Here is a 17,642-nt window from a genome sequence, read left to right as displayed (position 1 = left end):
TGGAATGAATGAGATTCCATGCATATACTTCCCTTGCCCTGGTCTTGGTGAGATGGTTTGCTTTAAAAGAGTTCAGCAACTCACAGGGTAGGTGAAACCTCTGGGGTTGGGATGAAGAGTGGACCCAAGTGCTGAAAGAAATAGAGGTTCAGGGCCCGGTGGATTATGGGGAGGGACTCCCAGAAGGGGTGGCATTTGTACTGGACTTGCAGGGAATAAGTTGAAGTGTACATAGTCAAGAAGCCTGTTTAGCTGTGGGATGCTTTTAGAATTACAAGTGACCCAACAACAATTAAAAAAAAAAATCTCAAACACAGGGATGTAGGTCTCAGGGAGGGTTCATGTGGCAGTTCTGTAAGGATACTTGGGACTTGGGCTCCTTTTTGCTGTCCACATCCCCATCCACAGTTTTTATTTCAGTCTCATCAAAAGATGGCATGGCGGTCAGCAACATGGGGGGACTTGGGGTGTCCTTGTTCTTGTCTAGTGAGAGAGAGCGGTATCATTGGCCCAAGAGGGGATTATAATTGGATTGGGCAATTTTGGAGAAGAACCCGCCTCTGGTCCAGTAAGTCGTCATGGTGATCCCTTTTACATGGGCTTAGACTTGCTAGGAGGAAGGATGAGATCAACGGCTCCTGAGTCACTGGGTTGCCCAGGGAAGCAGGGTGGACACCAGACTCAAACAGAGTCAAGGCAGGAGGCAGGAGGGATGGGCAGACAAGAAAGGGTCCATGCTGCGGGGAGGAAAGTCCCCTGGAAGCACATTTCTGGCTCAGGGAACAAGGTTTGGTCTCAGGAAGGGGCTTTGAGTGTTTGAGGATGGCGAAGGCCAGTGGAGTGGGTGGCAGGGCACAGCTGGAGAAGGGGCTGGGAAGTGGGTGTCTGAGGGGCAGGTCCTGAGTGCCATCTTGAGGAATGGCTTTTCTGTGGGATAGTGGATTTCTGTTGCCAAGAGAAGGGGAGATGGGAAGAATGCTGGACGAACCCCATCCTCCTCTCCCTGGGTTCACTCTGCGCCACTATTCTCAGACTCACTATCCAGGATGTTGTGGGGTCTGTCGATTTGACCAAACCTGGGATTTATATCTCCCAGAATCCCGTTCTCTGTGGGTTCTGAGTTAGGGTTGACCAAAGTGAATTGTATGAGATTTTGAAGGTGGAAGCACATAAGAATTCATCATTTTCAAAAGGTCACTGCAGTCAGACACAAAGATAGATGCAAAGGTGCCCAGAAGGCTCCAGGGTCCAGTTCATCTTCCTGACTCCCGGCCTTGCACATCTGACGGGTGATGGTCTCAAGCCATCTGCCAAGTGCTGGCCTTCAAGTGCCCCAGAGTAAACTCCATGAACCCCCTGCACCTGCCCACCTGAGCCAGTGCCCCAGGCTGCTGGTGACTTCTCTGGTCCTCTCCAGACCTCCACCCGCCCAGCCCCACCTATATTTACATAAGCTCCCCAAACCCAAATCCTATAGGGAGTCCCTCGTTACCTTAACACCCCCCCCCCCATCCAGTGGCACTCTCTGTGGCGGTGAGCAATAATAGCACACTTTGATCCTATCAGAGAAGCTGTGTAGTGTAGTGGGTTTCTTTCTTTCTTTCTTTTTTTTGTACTAGAGATTGAACTAAGGTGCTTAACCACTGAGCCACATTCCTAGTCCTTTTTTATGTATTTTACTTAGAGACAGGGCCTCACTTAGTTGCTGAGGCTGGCTTTGAACTCATGATCCTCCTGCCTCAGCCTTCTGAGCTGCTGGGATTACAGGCATGCACCACTTCATCCATGCATTTTTGACAACACAAATTGCTGAATTCAAATCCATGCTCCTCACCTTCCTTCGGTGTAAATTCAGGCGAGTGTTTTGCCTCTCTGTGGCTCCCCTTCCTCCTCTGGGAAGTGGGGATAAGAGCAGGACTTACGGCCAATGGCTGGATGAGCCGGTGGTTTCCCCAGGCAGTGCACTCAGACACTGCCGGAACATAGTAGGTGCTGCGCAACGTCAGCTATTGTTATCACCTGCTTGCTGCGTGCCAGGCTGCAGCGCAGGTGTTCACACAGGTGTTAATTCATTTAATCTCCCCAACAATCCAGGGAGAGTGGTACTGCTATTAACCCCATTTACAGAGTCACAGAGAGGCTATTAGGTTGGAACATATGAAATTGCTAGTTTTGTAGGTCAAACATAGTTCTGGATCAGCAGTTGCATGTGGCTCGCAGCTAACACGACTGCACTTCTCGATGCTGGGCAACTTGCCCAAGCTACGCAGCCTGCACATCGACTGGAGTTCCTACTGGGTGCCAGAGAGGCCGTGCCTCCACCATTATGGGGGCTTGTGATAGTACAGTCGAGAGGTTGCTGCAATGAACGCTCTGTGCACGTGCAAGAGGGGGATCTGGGCTGTTAGATGCCTTTCCCCTACAACTTTGCTCACCTCTCCAGCACCTGGCATAGACATCACCTGGTCTGCAAAGCCTTCCCTGACTTCCCCAGCCAGAAGCACCAACCTGTGCAAGGTTTCAGAGGGAGAAATGGGCCCTGTTTGTCTGGGGAAGTGGGAGGTTTCTTATGGCTGGACTGTCAGAGGCACTTTGTGGGGAGAGGCTGGGAAGGGTCTTGAGCACTGCGGGAAGGACCTCAGAGACCCGGGGAAGTTGAACTTTATTGTCACCATATAAATGAGGCCCCAGAGCCATCTCTTCTTACCTCTGAGGTGTCCCTGAATCTGCTTCCTGGTCTTTGGCCACCTTTGGGCCTGCTGCAAAGGGCTCCTTGGTGAGGCCACATTCTGGGAGGCTGCAGTGGCCTGTCTCGTAGTGCAAGGAGAGTTTCCAAGCCAGGTTGGCGTCTTAGCCATCTCCCTGCTCAGGCACGAGTCCACAGGGCCTAAGGAGTGACTGAGGGCCTTGGCTTCTGCTGCGGGAATCTCGGGCAGCTCTGCCCACACTGTCTGCTTTGCGTTTTTCTTTACCTAATCTAATCTGTCTTCTGAAAAGGGCCACCTTGGACCAGGCCTGATGTTGCCCCATTTGGCTTCATTTTCCTGCTGGCCTCTCAGCACTTCCTTGCTCGCCTGGGCTCCCTATCTACCCCGTCTGTCTCCTGTGCCCCACCTGCAGGGACTGGCCTGAGCCCCTCTTGTCTGGGGTGGGGAGCAGATGGAATAGGCCAGAAACCAGCTCCCCCTGAGGGCTTGTCCAGGATTACCAGGGAGAAAGGGGGCAGTGGAGATGCTCTGGGTATGGATGCAGAGCTTGGCTCCTGCTGTGGCTCTTTCTAACCTGGCTATTCCTGCTCACCCAAGAGGCACTGCATGTCTGTTGTAAATGTTTAGTAGCAGGCTCTCTGGGTGCAGTTCTTGCCTGGAAGTTGGTTGGGACTTTTGTTTACCTTGAGTAACTTAAAAATGAAGAAGCAGGGGCGAAGGAACCAGTGTCGCTCGTTTGTCAAAGGCATGAATCGACTTGGTTGAATTGGATGACAAGTATTTTCTTGCGTCTAGGAAAACCAACCACAACACAGAAATCAAGCCCTGGTTGTCGCCTCTGTCCATTTCCACCATGACGTCACCAGACACAGATCCTGGAAGAGACACTCTGGGGGGCCACCATTGTGTAGTGTTTCCAACCAGGCAGACGAGGTTGATGCTGACGGCCTCAGGAACCCGGGGAACAATAGCAGGCAGTGAGATAATTGGGAAGCGATGAACTCTGAGAATTTATTACTTTTGTTTTTACAATAATTTATTTAATTGTGACTTTATGTAATTTAATTTTTTAAAAATAATAGCTGTATTTAACACCCTGCTTGTAAAATTCCTGAAAATTTAACAACTGGCTCTCGTGAGCGGCTAGGAGCCGGCCCCAGCATGCCACCCAGGGTTACTGTGGTAAGTAAATAATTTAATGCTTTCACAATGCTCAGGAAACCCTGGCATATTGAGTAAGCCCTCAATAAACGTTAGCTAATCTTCTTATTGACTGTGCTTTTTCTTGATGAGAACTTGGGCGCCAGAAGTCAGGGACTGGAATTAAGTATACATTCCCACTAGATTGAGCCCCACCTGAGGACAGGGACCTGCTTGGGGAAGGTTCTTTTCCCTTCAGGAACCAGCCCAGGGCCTGGTGTAGAGAGGGTTGGCAGATGTTCTCTGAGTTGGGCTTTTCCCCTCGACTTAGATGGAGGTCATTGCACTTTGTTGGGCCCATGGCTGTCCTCGGATCATCCTGGACCTCACAAGTCACAGATGCTGTCTGGCTGGCCCATTGGCCTCCCTCTGATAGTCTGGTAAATCCCACGTGAAGGTGTGTGAGCGGGGGAGCTGCACCTGGAACAGAAGGCAGATGCTCTCCTTGGCTCCCTGCCTGCTTCCCACCTCCTAAAGAGACCCGGATGTTTACAAGTTCAGCTAGAACTCATAATGCTGGGACGGAAGTGGGTGCAGAAAGTAGCTCAGTTCCCATCTCTCTGCTGAGCCCAGTGGATCCACCAGCTCCGTGCGTGGAAAGTCGTGGCCTTTAGGATCTAAATCCTACCCCAATCCTGCTGGGGTAGGTGGCAGTTGTCAGTTGTGGGGGACAGTTGGGCTCATGGGAGAGGTGGTCAAGGAATAAAGGGAACAGTGCTGCGGGTGGGAAGTGCTGCATGGACACAAGAAGGGACCCGTGTGACATAGGCGGGTTGGTGGAAGGGCACAGGCAGGGTTGGGTGGAGGAGCGGCAGCCAGGGGAGCAGTCTATGAAGAGATGGGAAATGAATGTGTTGAAGGGAAGGAAAATGAGATGGTGATGGGCACCCCAGAGCAGAGCCTACGAAGGACTGGGGTAAGTGCAAGTAGATCCCTAAAACTGGAGAGGGTAGGAAGGGTAGGTCAAGAAAGAGTGCACACTGCATGGCCACTGGGGCTTAAGTCCACCAGCACTCTTTAGGGAACTGTGGAGAACATACCATAGAATTCTTCCTCCCAAAGATGGCTGTTCACCTGTAGCTCCCATCTCCCATCTGGTTGCCAGTTGTCCCTGGGAGTATTAACTCTCCATGTTTTACACTTGCCATCATGCAAGCCAAGGGTTCTGGCTTAGAGGACCCCCGAGGCACAGAGGTGGACTCCCTTCAGGGCACTGGCTGTGAAAGTGGCAGCAGGTACACAGCTGCACAGCTGCCCTCCACTGTGCTGAAACTGGAAGAGCCAGGTGAGGAAACTGGACCACAGACAGCATTTGCTAAGGAGTCATAGGGAGAGTGAATTTGGAGGTAGAGGAAGGCCTGGGTGTCTTACCACAGAGAAGTCCTGGATGAGACTTCAAAGAGCATCCACTGGGCTTGCAAGAGGACCCGCTCATGACGTCGGAGAGGTGACAAACGTGAGATCAGAGAAGAAGCAGAAATGATGACATCAGTGGGTTCTCCCTAGATCATTAGCTATGCAAGAAAGAAAAAGAACTGGACAGTCACTGGGGGTGGGTATAGAATGGTGACCCATGAAGTCATGGAGTAAAGTGCAGGAGCTTATGGATCAAGGGCGATGTGACCTTGAGGAGCCTCATGGGTTTTGCTTAAAGTGTTCTTTCCTGCATCAGTTTTGTTCGTGCGTGCTGGGACTGGAGGAGGGCAAGAGAAGCTCTTCTTTCCTTGGAGACCTCTTGGGGCTGTGGGTTGAGCACAGGCACTGAAGCCCCCTCGCCTGGTTTGGAATCCTGGCTTTGCTGAGTGGATCTGGGCCAGGCACCTCTGAGCACCTGGGTGGTGTCATCCCTCCCGTGGGGATAACACCCCGCTCTCCTGGGGCCGTTGAGGGCTTTGATGAGGACAGGTTTGTGGAAGGTGGGAGACACAGGATGGGGTCAAAACCTCAGTGCTGCCACACTGGGCCACACTGCATGGTCCAGGTACTTCCGGGAACACACTGGCTACAGCATGGACAAGGACAGGGCATGATGAGAAGCAAGGCTGGAGAGGTAAGCATGGCCAGATTGCTGCGGGCTGCAGGTGTCAGGCCAAGACTTCATCCCATCCCCCTGGAATCTAGTCACTGGCCATTCCCTTCCGCCAATGGGTTTACTTTTTTTTGTTTGTGCAGGGAATGGGTGAACCTAATCATAGTTGGCAAATGCTTGGTTTGTGTATCAGCACTTCCTATCTCTAGCAGACATTACTGGAGGTCTGGTACCCTTTCCGCTAGAGCGTGGACACTCCTTTGCAGTGTTTCTTGACATGGGCTCCAGGTGGACTCTGCAATCAATTGCATTGGCCACAAGAGATTGGCCAGCATGGACTAGAACTCTCTGGATGTTCCTGTCCTTAGTCCTGGACAAGCCTAACTTGTGCCCATTACCCAAATCAATTTTAGGATTTTCCATCACCCCAAAAGAAATCCTGTACCCTTTAGCCACCTCCATGTACCTATGTCCCTGGCCAAGCAAATATGAATCTATACGCTTTCTCATCTGAGTCTTGAGTTCCATGTTGTGGACATTTTAGATGCATGGAATCATACAATATTGATCTTTTGTGACCAATTTCTCTCACTTAGTATGTTTTCGTGGTTCACCCCTGTAGTAACATGAATCAGCACTCCATTACTTTCTATGGCAGGTAGTGTTCAACTGCAGGAATTTCACATTCTGTTTATTCATCTGTCTATTGATGGAACTTTGGGTTGTTTCCACCTTTTGGCTATAATGAATAATATTGCCGATTTATTTCCTGTAGTGTTTTTATGTAGACCCATTTTCATTTCTCTTGAGTATATACCTAGGAGTGGAATTGCTGGGTCAGATGTTAACTCTATGTTAATCATTTGAGGAACTGTCAGACTCTGTTTTCCAAAGCGACAGTACCATTTTCTCCTTCTGTCAGGAGTGGATCAGGGTTCGATTTTTTTCTAAACCCTTCCCACCTATTGTTATTTGACCTTTTGATTCTAGCTATACTAGTGGGTGTGAAATGATGTCTCACTATGATCTTGATTTATATTGTCCTATAATGACAGTAAGCATCTTATTATGTGCTTGTTGACCTTTGTCTGCCTTTCTTGGAGCTATGTCCATTCAGATCCTTTGACCATCAGAAGTTGGACATTTGTCATTTTATTATTGAGTTATAAGAGTTCTTTATGTATGCTACATACAAGTCCCTTATCCAATGTATGATTTGCATATTTTACACCTATTAACTGGGTTGTCTTTTTACTTTGTTGATGATATTCTTTAAAGCACAAAAGTTTTGCATTTTAGGGAAGTCCAATTTTTCAATTTTTAATTTTATTGCTTTGCACACTTGGGGTGACATCTAAGAAACCATTGTCCGATCCATGATCACAAAAGTTTACCCCATATTTTCTTCTAAGAGTTTTATAGTTTTAGCTTTTATATTTGGGTTTTGATCCACCTTTTGGTAATTTTTGCATATGGCGTGATGTGGGGCTCCAACTTCACTCTTTTCTATGTTGTCCCAGCACCATCTTGTTGCAAAGACTATTATTTCCCCATTGAATTGCTTTGGCACCATTGCCAAAGATGAATTGACTGTAAATGTGAAGATTTATTTCTGGATTCTTAATTTGATTCAATTAATCTACATGTTTGTTCTTATGCCAGTACCACACTGTCTTGATTACTGTAACTTGGAAGTAAGTTTTGAAATCAGGAAGTGCAAGTCCTCCAACTTTGGTTATTCTAGGTCCCTTGAATTCATTTAGAAATTCATTTAGAATTTTAGGACCAGCTTGTCCATTTCTGAAAAAAAAAAAAAGCCAGCTGAAATTTTGATAGCATTTGCATTGAATCTGTAGATCAACTTGGGAATATTTCCATCTTAACAATATGAGGTCTTCTGATCCATGAGCATATGATGTCTTCCCAAATCATTTCTTTTAGACCTTTGATTTCCTTCAACTGTCTCTTAGTTGTCAGAGGATAAGTCCTGCACGTCTTTTGCTAAATGTATTCCTAAGAATTCTTTTTGACACTATTGTCAGCAGAATTGTTTCCTTCATTTCATTTCAGATTGTTCATTATTAGGTATTTTTTCTGTAGGTTGGCATGTGATTACATCATGGGATGCTGCTGACAGCCTGATTTTGATTGACTCAGATTGTTTACACAGACAGGGACTCCACGAAGAAGATCCGCCTCACACACACTAGGGGCATCCTAGCTCCTTCTAATTCTGAGATGTCGTTTCATTGCAACTGTTCACTTATTGATTTATTTGTACAGGGCCCCCTGTGGGCCAGGCACTGTTTCAGAAGTGAGGGGAACAGCTGCGGACACGCCGAGTTTTTTGCCCTTGTAGAACTTGCATTCTCATGAAGACGACAGACAACCAGCTAAGCAGCTAACCAAACACTTAATGGATTTCAAGCAAACACAAGCGCTTTGGAAGAATTGGAATTGGCCTTAGGATAGAGAGTTCAAGGGCACTGAGTCAGATTTAATGGGGTGTTGGGGAAGGGCTCTCTAAGGAGGTGACGTGGGGATAGAACAAAGGGCAGGGTGAGCAGAGTGGAGAGCCAGAGAAGGACAGCAGAAAATGCACTGCAAGGATTTGGGGACTACAGGGAGGCTGGCGTGACTGGGCAGAGGCAGGGACCCCAGTGGGGGAGAGAAGCTGAAGGGCTAGGTGGGGGCCAGGCTGGGTGGTCAGGTGGGCCACTAGAAGCACCCTGGCTTTTATCCTAAGTGTGTTGCCGTGTCATAAGGGAACACTGAGAGACCGAATTAATGATTAACGGGAGCAACAGCCACCAGGGAAGGTGGCTTGAAGGTCAAGGAGTTAGCAGAGTTCTGTAGGGTGAGCCTGTGTGTGCGCAGGCTCCAGGGGAAGACAGGCCAGGCAGGGGCCACAATAGGAACAGAGGTGTATGCAGTGAGCTCATCTGGACTGGGGGAAGTGGGGTGCTTGGGAGAGCAAGACAAGAGCAAGGAGAGAGCCACATCCCAGGAGGGCTGGTCTGCTCCCAGGTGTATGTCTCTGTGAAAGGTAGCACTGGTTGTAACCCACCGTGGAAACCCAAGGCTTGGGAACCCTAGACATTGACTCACGCGTGATCTTGGGCAAGTCACCTCCCTTCCTTGGGGCTTGATGCTATCGTTTGCACAGCAGATGCTTTGGAGCAAGAACAACCTCAGGGGTGCCACCATGTGATGCATGTCCCAAGGACATTGCACACCCTGGCAAAGGACCCTTGATGGGCAAGAAGCGTGCCCTCATGTTAAGCAGCCAGGTCTGTAGCTACCCTGATCTCCAATGCTTCCTATCCAGAGGATGTGGTGGGCCGGGGTAGAGTATTGCTAGGATATTCCTCTCCCTTTCATCATTGCCAACTGATGTCATTGCCTGTGGCTGGTTTGTAGGTGGCTGAGCTTGTGAGGACTAAGGGTTGGGAGGCATGGCTAAGTTAACTGGCTAGGGTGAACGGATATGGAGAAGTTAAACGTGGCAATGTCACGAAGGCCCACTACTACACCCTGACCTTCCAGAAGGAATTAGCAGGGCCTTGGGCACTCACTAGTCCACCTCCATTGGTTTTTAAAGGAAGTGTATAGGATCCAGAGAAGGTGTTTTTTTCTATCCTAGGTCACACAGCCTATTGGAGGCAGAAAAGAAAAACAAGGCTCCTGGCTTCCAGAACTATCTGTCTTTCCATGGCAATCCACTGTCTTTCGTGATTTGGAACCCAACTGGCTGGCCTGAGGACAAGGAGAAAGAATTGGGGGCACTTAGGGGAGGAGGGGAGTCATATAATTCCTACAGACGGGTCCAGCATCTGGGAGAAAGTAGCTTCCTCTTTGCCAAGTGGGCACCCACTGTGCAGCCTGCTAGCACCCAAGCAGCGTTTTCCACTTCAGGGTCTTTCCTCATTTCTGACCCTCTGTAGGGTGCAGCTTGCAATGTGGTGGCACTAACTGCAGGGTGGTGGCAACGGTCTTTCCCTCATCCCTCACCCTCGCCTTCTCCTGGTTCTGACCTGGGGGACCGCCATCCTGGTCCTGTGCTCTAAGTCGGGCCACTCAGAGCCCTTCCCCAGCATCATTGCCATTTGATCTGGTCTAGAAGAGCTTTGTACCCTGTTTTGTATTAATCTGTTTAGATCTGAGCCAGAGATGCCTGGGACCAGTATTTCATCCTCCTAAGAACCTAAAACTGGAAGAATAAAGTCAACTGTCAAAGAAAAGGTGGAGAGGGCATCCCAGGGCAGTCGAGTACCTGGATCCCTCTGTTCCTGCGGCTGGATCCCTCTTTGTGAGAACGCTGGTTCACTTGAGTTTCTGTAGCGGCTGAAGGAGCTCTGCTAATCTGTAGGGAGAGTCATTTTTTTTGGTGGGGGGTTACTGGGGACTGAACTCAGGGACACTCAACCACTGAGCCATATCCCCAGCCCTATTTTGTATTTTATTTAAAGACAGGGTCTCACTGAGTTGCTTAGGGCCTTGGTTTTGCTGAGGCTGGCTTTGAACTCGTGATCCTCCTACCTCAGTCTCCTGAGCCACTGGGATTACAGGCCTGCACCACCACACCTGGTGGGATGGTCATTCTCGCTTGGCCTTTTCATTGGTTGTGAGCATCCAACCTAAACCTTCCCCCAGTCCCATCAAGTCAGGGGTCAAGGACAGGTACCAGGAGCTAAATGGTGTCCCACGCTCATACTGACATGACGCAGGTGGAAGGCTCTATAGGTCTGGTGGAAGTTGCTTGGTGGCATTTTATTCATGAGTAGGATTTGACTAGGCGACAGGCATCTTTGTGAAAGATTCTGGAACTTATCCCTTGAAATTCTGAATATTTTTCCTTTGCTTTTATGAGCTCAGCTATGAAACCTGTATCTATCTTCTCTCCCAGAGCCTCCTTTTCTTGCAAATACAGAACTTACTTCAAAGAAGTAATCTATAAGTGGCCAGGCAGAGAATTCCCCCAGGAGGGAAGGAATAAACCATTGGCTGTTTCCCAGACCCTCTGTTCAGCCATACTTAGCAAAAGTCCAGTTGGCCAGTGGCTGGTCGCGGAGGGGAGGGTCATCCTCACCTTCCTCTCTCCCGCCTCCTTCCTGTTGCCTGCAGGAAGGAAGCTCTGAGCTGCTCTGGCATCGCTGGGGCCCTCCCCTGCAACAGGGACCTCTTCCTCTGTCACCTCAGAGTCTGGCCCTCAGTGAGGTCTTCAGCCAGTATGGTGTCTCTCCAGTGGTTGATAATAAATGTGCTCCATGAAGGTCCCAAAGAGAAACTGGTGAAGACATGACAAGAAAAGGGGCAAAGGGGAGAGCCTTGGATAGGGAGTCACAGGGTCTGGGCTTAAAATCCTGATTCTGCCAAATGTTTGTAGAGCCAAGTCACCTCACCTTCTGGGCTCCCCCACATACTGCCCTGTGGTGTGGGGCTAATTACAGCAGTCTCCCCTTATCCAAGGGGGATACATTCCAAGACCCCCAGGGAATGCCTGAAACTGTACCAAAACCTACACATTATGGATTATAGACTTTTTTCTCTTCATTCCTACCATGGATCTTAGTCACCTCAGCATAATTTTTTTTTCTTTTCTCATTAAGTTGAGAAATTTCACTTTTTCTTTTAAAGAAAGCACTTTGCCTGGTGTGGGGGTGCATGGCCATAATCCCAGCAACTCGGAAGGCTGAGGTGGCAAGATTGTAAGTTTGAGGTCAGCCTCAGCAATTTAGTGAGCCCCTGAGCAATTTAGAGAGATCCTGTCTCTAAATAAAATAAAAATTAAAAGGGCTGGGGATGTGGCTCAGTGGTTAAGCAATTCTAGGTTTAATCCCTGTTAATCACCCCCCACCGCCTCAAAGGAAGCACATTGTGGCTTTTGTTTTACGTATTTACATATCCAAATTTCTAGTTTCACTACTTCTGTGCATTGGGGGCCATTATTAGGTAAAATAAGGATTGCTTGAACATGGACATTGTGATATATCCACAGTCAATCAGATAACAAAGAAGGCTACTAAATGAATAAGAGGTGGGTAGCATATACAGCATGGATACATTGGACAAAGGGTGATTCATGCCCCAGGCAGAATGAAGGAGGACAGATTTCATTATATTACTCTAAAAGGTGCACAATTTATAACTTATGATTGCTATTTCTGGAATATTTCACTTAATATTTTGAGGCAATATTTAACTGCAATCATGGGAGGCAAAACTTTGAATAAGGGGGGCTACTCTTTCTCTTTCTCTTACCCTTACTTCTTGGGAGGCCTAAATGCCAGGAGGAAGAGGGGAACAAGATGATACACCAAAGCTCTGGGTGCAGCTTGAAGGATCAAGAGACCTGTCCCTGGTGCACTGGGCAATGCTGATACCTCTTGAAAGGAAAGCAGGAGAACAGGGAGCCAGAGACAGCCATATGACAAGTGGGATAGTGACTGAGGATTTAATGAGATGACAGTCGGGTTCCTCCAGTTCCTGATGCCAACAAGCACTTCTCTCTGGATCTCTGGGACTGGGATTGTGCTAACTGCTTGTGAAGTGCAACTTGTCCCCACTGAGCATCTGTTTTGCTTCTCTCAGCACCAGCCCCTCAGGAGGTTCCCGGCAGATCCTGTGTGCTCCAAAGCTGGGCCTCCCCTGCTCTGCCGCCAACAGCCTTCCAGCAGGGCACCTTGCTCTGAATGCTAAGTCGGGCTTCAGGCAGGTGCTTCTCTTAGAGCTCTCAGCAGGGTGCAGAGGGGACGGAGGTGGGGGGGTGACAGAGCAGCAGGCTTGGTTGGGGTCCCTGGATGCTGTGACAGACAGGACAAAGTGCTCCTGCATCTGTCTGCATAGGTCTCTGAGGCTCGCCTGTCAGTCTGTAGTCGGTTCAGTGCCTTATTTCTCAATCAGTGTCCCTGGTACGGGGTGGGCGCGGCCACAGAGAACAGCAAGAGAGGATGTTTACGTTGCTTCAGGGCAAGAAAGCTAGTAAATCCAGTGATGTGGGGCTGGCAATGTGTTCCACACTTACCCGGCCTTTGCTCATGTGTTCACATGTAGTGACTCCGTGCCGGGGCCCGGGAACCCTGCTGAGTGTCTGACACCTGAATTGCAGCCACAGCAGGGCACACCAAATAGGGAGACAGGCACACCCTGGGGCCAGCCTGCCCAATTGGGTTTTCAGGGTCACTACTCCTTGATTTGTGACTCTGGACAAGAAACTCACCTTTCTGTGTGCCTTGGTGTTCTCATCTGCAAAATAGGATAACTATATACAGTCCCTCACTTATGCTATTGTCCTGATATTTAATAGGCCAAAGAATGGGAAGAGCCTGGGACAGAGTCTAGAATCTAATAAGTCAATGACAAAATAATAAAGGCACCATCGTGCTATTCTTGAGTCGCTTCCTTCTAAGCCACTGTCCCCAGCACCCTGAGTGATCTTCCTAGAACGGAGATTTGAGGGGGGTAGAGTGCTTCCAAGTTTCCCCTTGGTTTTAAGTCCAAGAGGTGGCATGGCCTTCCGACCCCCGCTTTTTACCTTGTTTCCTGACAGCACCCTGTGCCTGCTTTCTTTCCACCTTAGCCACCCAGGTGGCCTGCCCTGCCTTCCCACACTCTCCCCTCCTGTCCTCCCTGGACACCTACATGGATCCCTCGAGAGCAGCTTCTGATCTGGGTTTGAAGGTAGAGAAGTTCTCCCTGTTTCCACTTCCCTAACCAAAGCCAGCCCCTCCCCTGCCTGCACCCACATCGACCCCATCCCCCCGGGGTCCACTGACCTGTGCAGTGTTCTGTGACTGTCCGCGTCTTCCATGGACCACTGCATCTCCTGCTGTGTGGGTTTCTCTCTGGGATGGCCCAAGCGGGCCCTGGGCGAATGGTTGGTGGATGGATGAGTGAGCCAGTGCTTGGCGGAGGCTTGTTAGAGCAGAACAAAGCAGCGGGTGATCTCCTGCTGTCCTTAGAATGCTCCTTAAAGCATGTGGGGAGCTCCTAGCAGCCTTGGGGACTTAGCAGCAACTTTGTCAGTGTAGGTGACAGCCGGGTGGTTCCAGGGTGGAACAGGAAAGTCCGGGGCTGGTTTGACTCCTGGGACAGTGCTTGTCCCCCACCCCTGAGATTAGCACAGTTCTTTTACCTGGGAAGACCAGGTGCTGCATATGGAAGATGAAGCTTCCAGAGATGACTACCGGGCGGTTTCTTGCCACACGCTCTTCTGCAGGGTGACTCGGCCTCTCCCGAGTTAAGAGATGAGTTCCTCCATCTTTCTAATCAAAAAGCTGTACCCTATTTGTGTACAAGGAATTGAACTGCATTGTGCTATCATGATTAATTAATTAGAACAACAACAACAAAAAGAGGTGAGCTCCTATCTCCATCACCTTGAATCTGGGCTGGGCTTGGGTCTGTTTGACTAATGGAATGGGTGGAACTGATGCTCAGAGACTCCCAAGGTTGGTCCCTAAGAAGCCCTGCAGCTTCAGCCTGGGACCCTTGGGTTCTGTCTTGGGAAACCAGCCACCATGTTAGGAGATGGGCAAGCCCCATGGAGAGGCTATGTGTAGTTGTTCTGGTGGACAGCCCAGAAACATGAGTGAACCATCTGTGAGGTCCAGACCAGTCAAACCTTTGAATGACCAGCCCCTCTGTCATCCCAGTGGACCTCTGACTACAGTCCCATGTGGAAACGTGGAGCATAAGCTGTCCATGAAGTCCAGTCAACCCACAGCAACATAAGAGGTGATGATAATGTTTGCTTTAAGATACTGAGCTTCGTGGTGGCTACAGACCAACAGAACATTGGACTGAGTGCCACCTGAATGAAAGAAGACAGTGGCTGCTGATCACGTCCCCGTCTCTGGAGATGATTGCAGAGGGTTTATGATTTCTAAGGATGTGGAAGTTGGGAACCACAAGGTCTCCGTTATAAGGTCCCCTCTGAGATGATTTCTCCAAGTTGCAGGATATCCTGGGGCAAAATGCAGAGGAGCAGGTTTGAGACAGCTTCAAGGTCATTGGCTGTGGGAAACAACCAAGGTTCAAGTGCACATATATGATGCCTTTACCTACATCTCACCCCGATCCCCACTCTGTCCACTCCTCCATGGAAAATTGCTGGCACGTCAAAGAAGGAAGGAAAGAAATGGCACTGGAGTGCCCGCTCTGTGTCCAGGGCCTGACCTCCTTACTGCATTTGACTTTCACAACAACTTAATGAGAGTGGAAGTGTTACTCCCATTGTACAGACAAGGGAATTGGGTCAGAGAGGATCAGGGACATGTCCACAAAGCGAGTCGAAAAGCCAGAAAAACACAAGCTGGTGTCTCTGCTATTAATGATGTCCGGACGGTCTTAAAGATATTGGGAAGTTTCCAGGGCTTCCCCACATTGCCAGCCGCTGGCCAGGGCCTGAAATCCCCATTATTGCTTTTCTGCTTTCCCTTAAATCCTGGATCCTGCCAATGCTAATCCCTGTGGAAAGATGATGCATTTAGATGTTATTAACCCCTTACCCCAGTCGGAGTGAGGTCCGATGTCTCTCCTGAGAGTCTGCTTTATTGGGAGGGAGAGTGGGGTGGGGCAGAGGGGCTCCCTGCAGGGGCGCAGGCGGAAGATGGGATGGGAACAGGGGACAGCCCAGGCTCTTCTCAATTCTTTCCAGATGGAGCTTGTAGGTGGGGTAGAAAAATCAAGAAGCTGGAGCATTGGACACAGGATGAGCCCCATCCCTACCTAAGCTGTGTTTCCCCCAGCTCCAGGGGCAGCTCTAGAGAATGCCCACTTCTCCAGCTAATGGAGTCCATCCCTGGCATGGAGACCGGCATTTTCATACTCCTCATCAGCTTCCCCCACGTTTGGCCAGCTTCCCTCTAAGCTCCTGGGAGATCTGTGTTTAGTTCTTTGCTCCAAACACAAGGAGCAGTATTAACCACCTGGCGAGAGGCCAGATCAGCAGCCAGGATGGGGGTGGGGGTGGATGGAGGGAGGTTCCGCTTCCTGACAGAGGAATTCCAGTGGTTCCTTGGGGAGGAAACCCCTGGGGAACTGGAGACCTGAAGGTGCCGGGCAGCCTGAGCCTGTCTGGACTTGGCCCGTGTTCCTAATTCTCCTCTTTGTGATCATGCAACTCCTAGGAGGCAGAGGTCACTCGGCAGGGTGGTCCTGATGGATAGGGACTGCCCTATCACTGGAAGGTTCCTGAACAGGAGACATAACTGCCTATCTAGGCTCTGCAGAGAGGGTGCATAGAGAAGGAGAGGGACTCGGTGACCTCAGAGAAACCCTTTTCTATGTTTGGGTCTCAGACTCTTTCAAGGGCCAAGCCTAGCCTATTGCAGCAGGATTTTAATCACCTGACTTAAAACGAGGGGGACAAAATACTCTGCCTGTGCCGATGCTCCCTCTGGATTCACAGCCAGGCTTCATTCTTCCCCTGAGTTTATTTATGTCCTTTGGGCAAGGATCTCTGCTCCCTTCTCCTCTATCTCCTCCCCGCCTTCATTTCATTCATTCCACAAATTTTTATGAAGCACCTACAGTGCTCGGCAGTGCTGCATCTTGGAGGATCCTGAGGCCAGCAAGAGGAGCCCCTGGAGGGAAGAGGGGAGAGACAGATGAGTTGCAGGGGGTCCAGAGGAAACAAAGAGGAAGACCTGGCAGGAGGGGAGGGCAGCACCCAGGTTGGAGAGGCTGGAGGTGGGCTGAGGGGGCTCAAGGGGCTAGGAAAAGTGGATGGATTCCAAAGACACAGCAGAAAAGTCCAGTAGGTCTTGAAGGATTGATTGCAGCTGGTCGGAGAAGGGAAGAATAACGTCAAAGTCACCGACCTGGACACCAAGTGCATGAAGTGCCAGCTCTAGGCTGGTTTTGCTGGCTCTCTGGTTTGCCCCTGTACTTGGGGAAAGGCTTCTGCACTAATGTCACACCCTGAGCAGGCTAGGAATATCGTGTCCAGCTGCTCTTCGGCAGCTGGGAGTCCTGGGGGACAGGTGGGGTGTGACACCCTCTCTGCAGAGTCTGCCTCCATCCTTTCTGTCCTTCCCACCGGCACCTGGAAGCCTGTCTCTTTCCTGCAATGCCTCCCAGGAGCCTGCTCTCCTTCCTGGGTCTCCTCTCCTCACCATTGTAGAGCAGTGATGATTGACACGGCCCGAGACCAATGAACTTCCTAGCTCCACCTACTACCCCAGAGCCTCTGCATCCCTGCCAGCCCTCTCTCACGGTATCAAAATACCAGAAACATTCTGGGCAATAACAGACCTGATTTCCACCTAGGGAGGAGAAGGAGGGCCCCGCTGGGTCTCCTCACAGCATCCTTGATCTCCCCCACCTGGCCACCGGATGCCACAGGGGAGGCGGCTTCCAGGCCAGGGCCTGCCGCCTGCAAACATTCCTGCTGCATTAGATGGTTGCCAGATGGGTTTGCGCTGCAGAGGGCTGGGGGAGGGGCTTCGGTTGGACAGGCCTGTTTGATGGAGGGATTTTGAAGTTCTCTGTTTCCAATCCTGCTCCTCGCAGAGCTGCTTCTGCGAATTACTCTTCCCTGCAGCCAGTCTGACGGAAGCCAGGGCATCCCATCAGTGTGAAGAAGGAGCGCCTCTGGGTCCCTGCTCATGAGTGTGGAGCCAGTGTACCTTTGGGTCCCCTCCCTGAGGGTATGAAGTGGTGCCCTCCTGGGTCCTTCATTCTGTGGGCACAAAGTCCGTGCA

General features: G+C 50.1%; 1 long non-coding RNA gene across 2 annotated transcripts; it reads right to left on the bottom strand.

Annotated features, from left to right (window-relative positions):
* Positions 1–3,760: 3,760 nt before the first annotated feature.
* Positions 3,761–17,107, bottom strand: LOC124076058 (uncharacterized). Of its 2 annotated transcripts, XR_006846240.2 has the most exons (5): positions 15,447–17,107; positions 13,713–14,952; positions 10,211–10,300; positions 5,280–5,422; positions 3,761–4,328 (listed from the first exon to the last, which is right to left on the bottom strand). It is a non-coding gene; the product is annotated as an uncharacterized LOC124076058 (long non-coding RNA). The 2 variants fall into 2 exon arrangements; XR_006846239.2 differs by lacking the exon at positions 10,211–10,300 and having other exon boundaries at positions 15,447–17,105.
* Positions 17,108–17,642: the final 535 nt, after the last annotated feature.

The sequence above is a fragment of the Marmota monax genome, unplaced genomic scaffold, assembly GCF_021218885.2.
Source record: "Marmota monax isolate L192 unplaced genomic scaffold, Marmota_monax_Labrador192_F-V1.1 WCK01_AAM20220418_F8-fsc00019, whole genome shotgun sequence".
NCBI classification, from domain to species: Eukaryota; Metazoa; Chordata; class Mammalia; order Rodentia; family Sciuridae; genus Marmota; species Marmota monax.
Note: the sequence above shows the minus strand (reverse complement) of the source record. Positions and strands in the feature narration are given on the sequence as shown.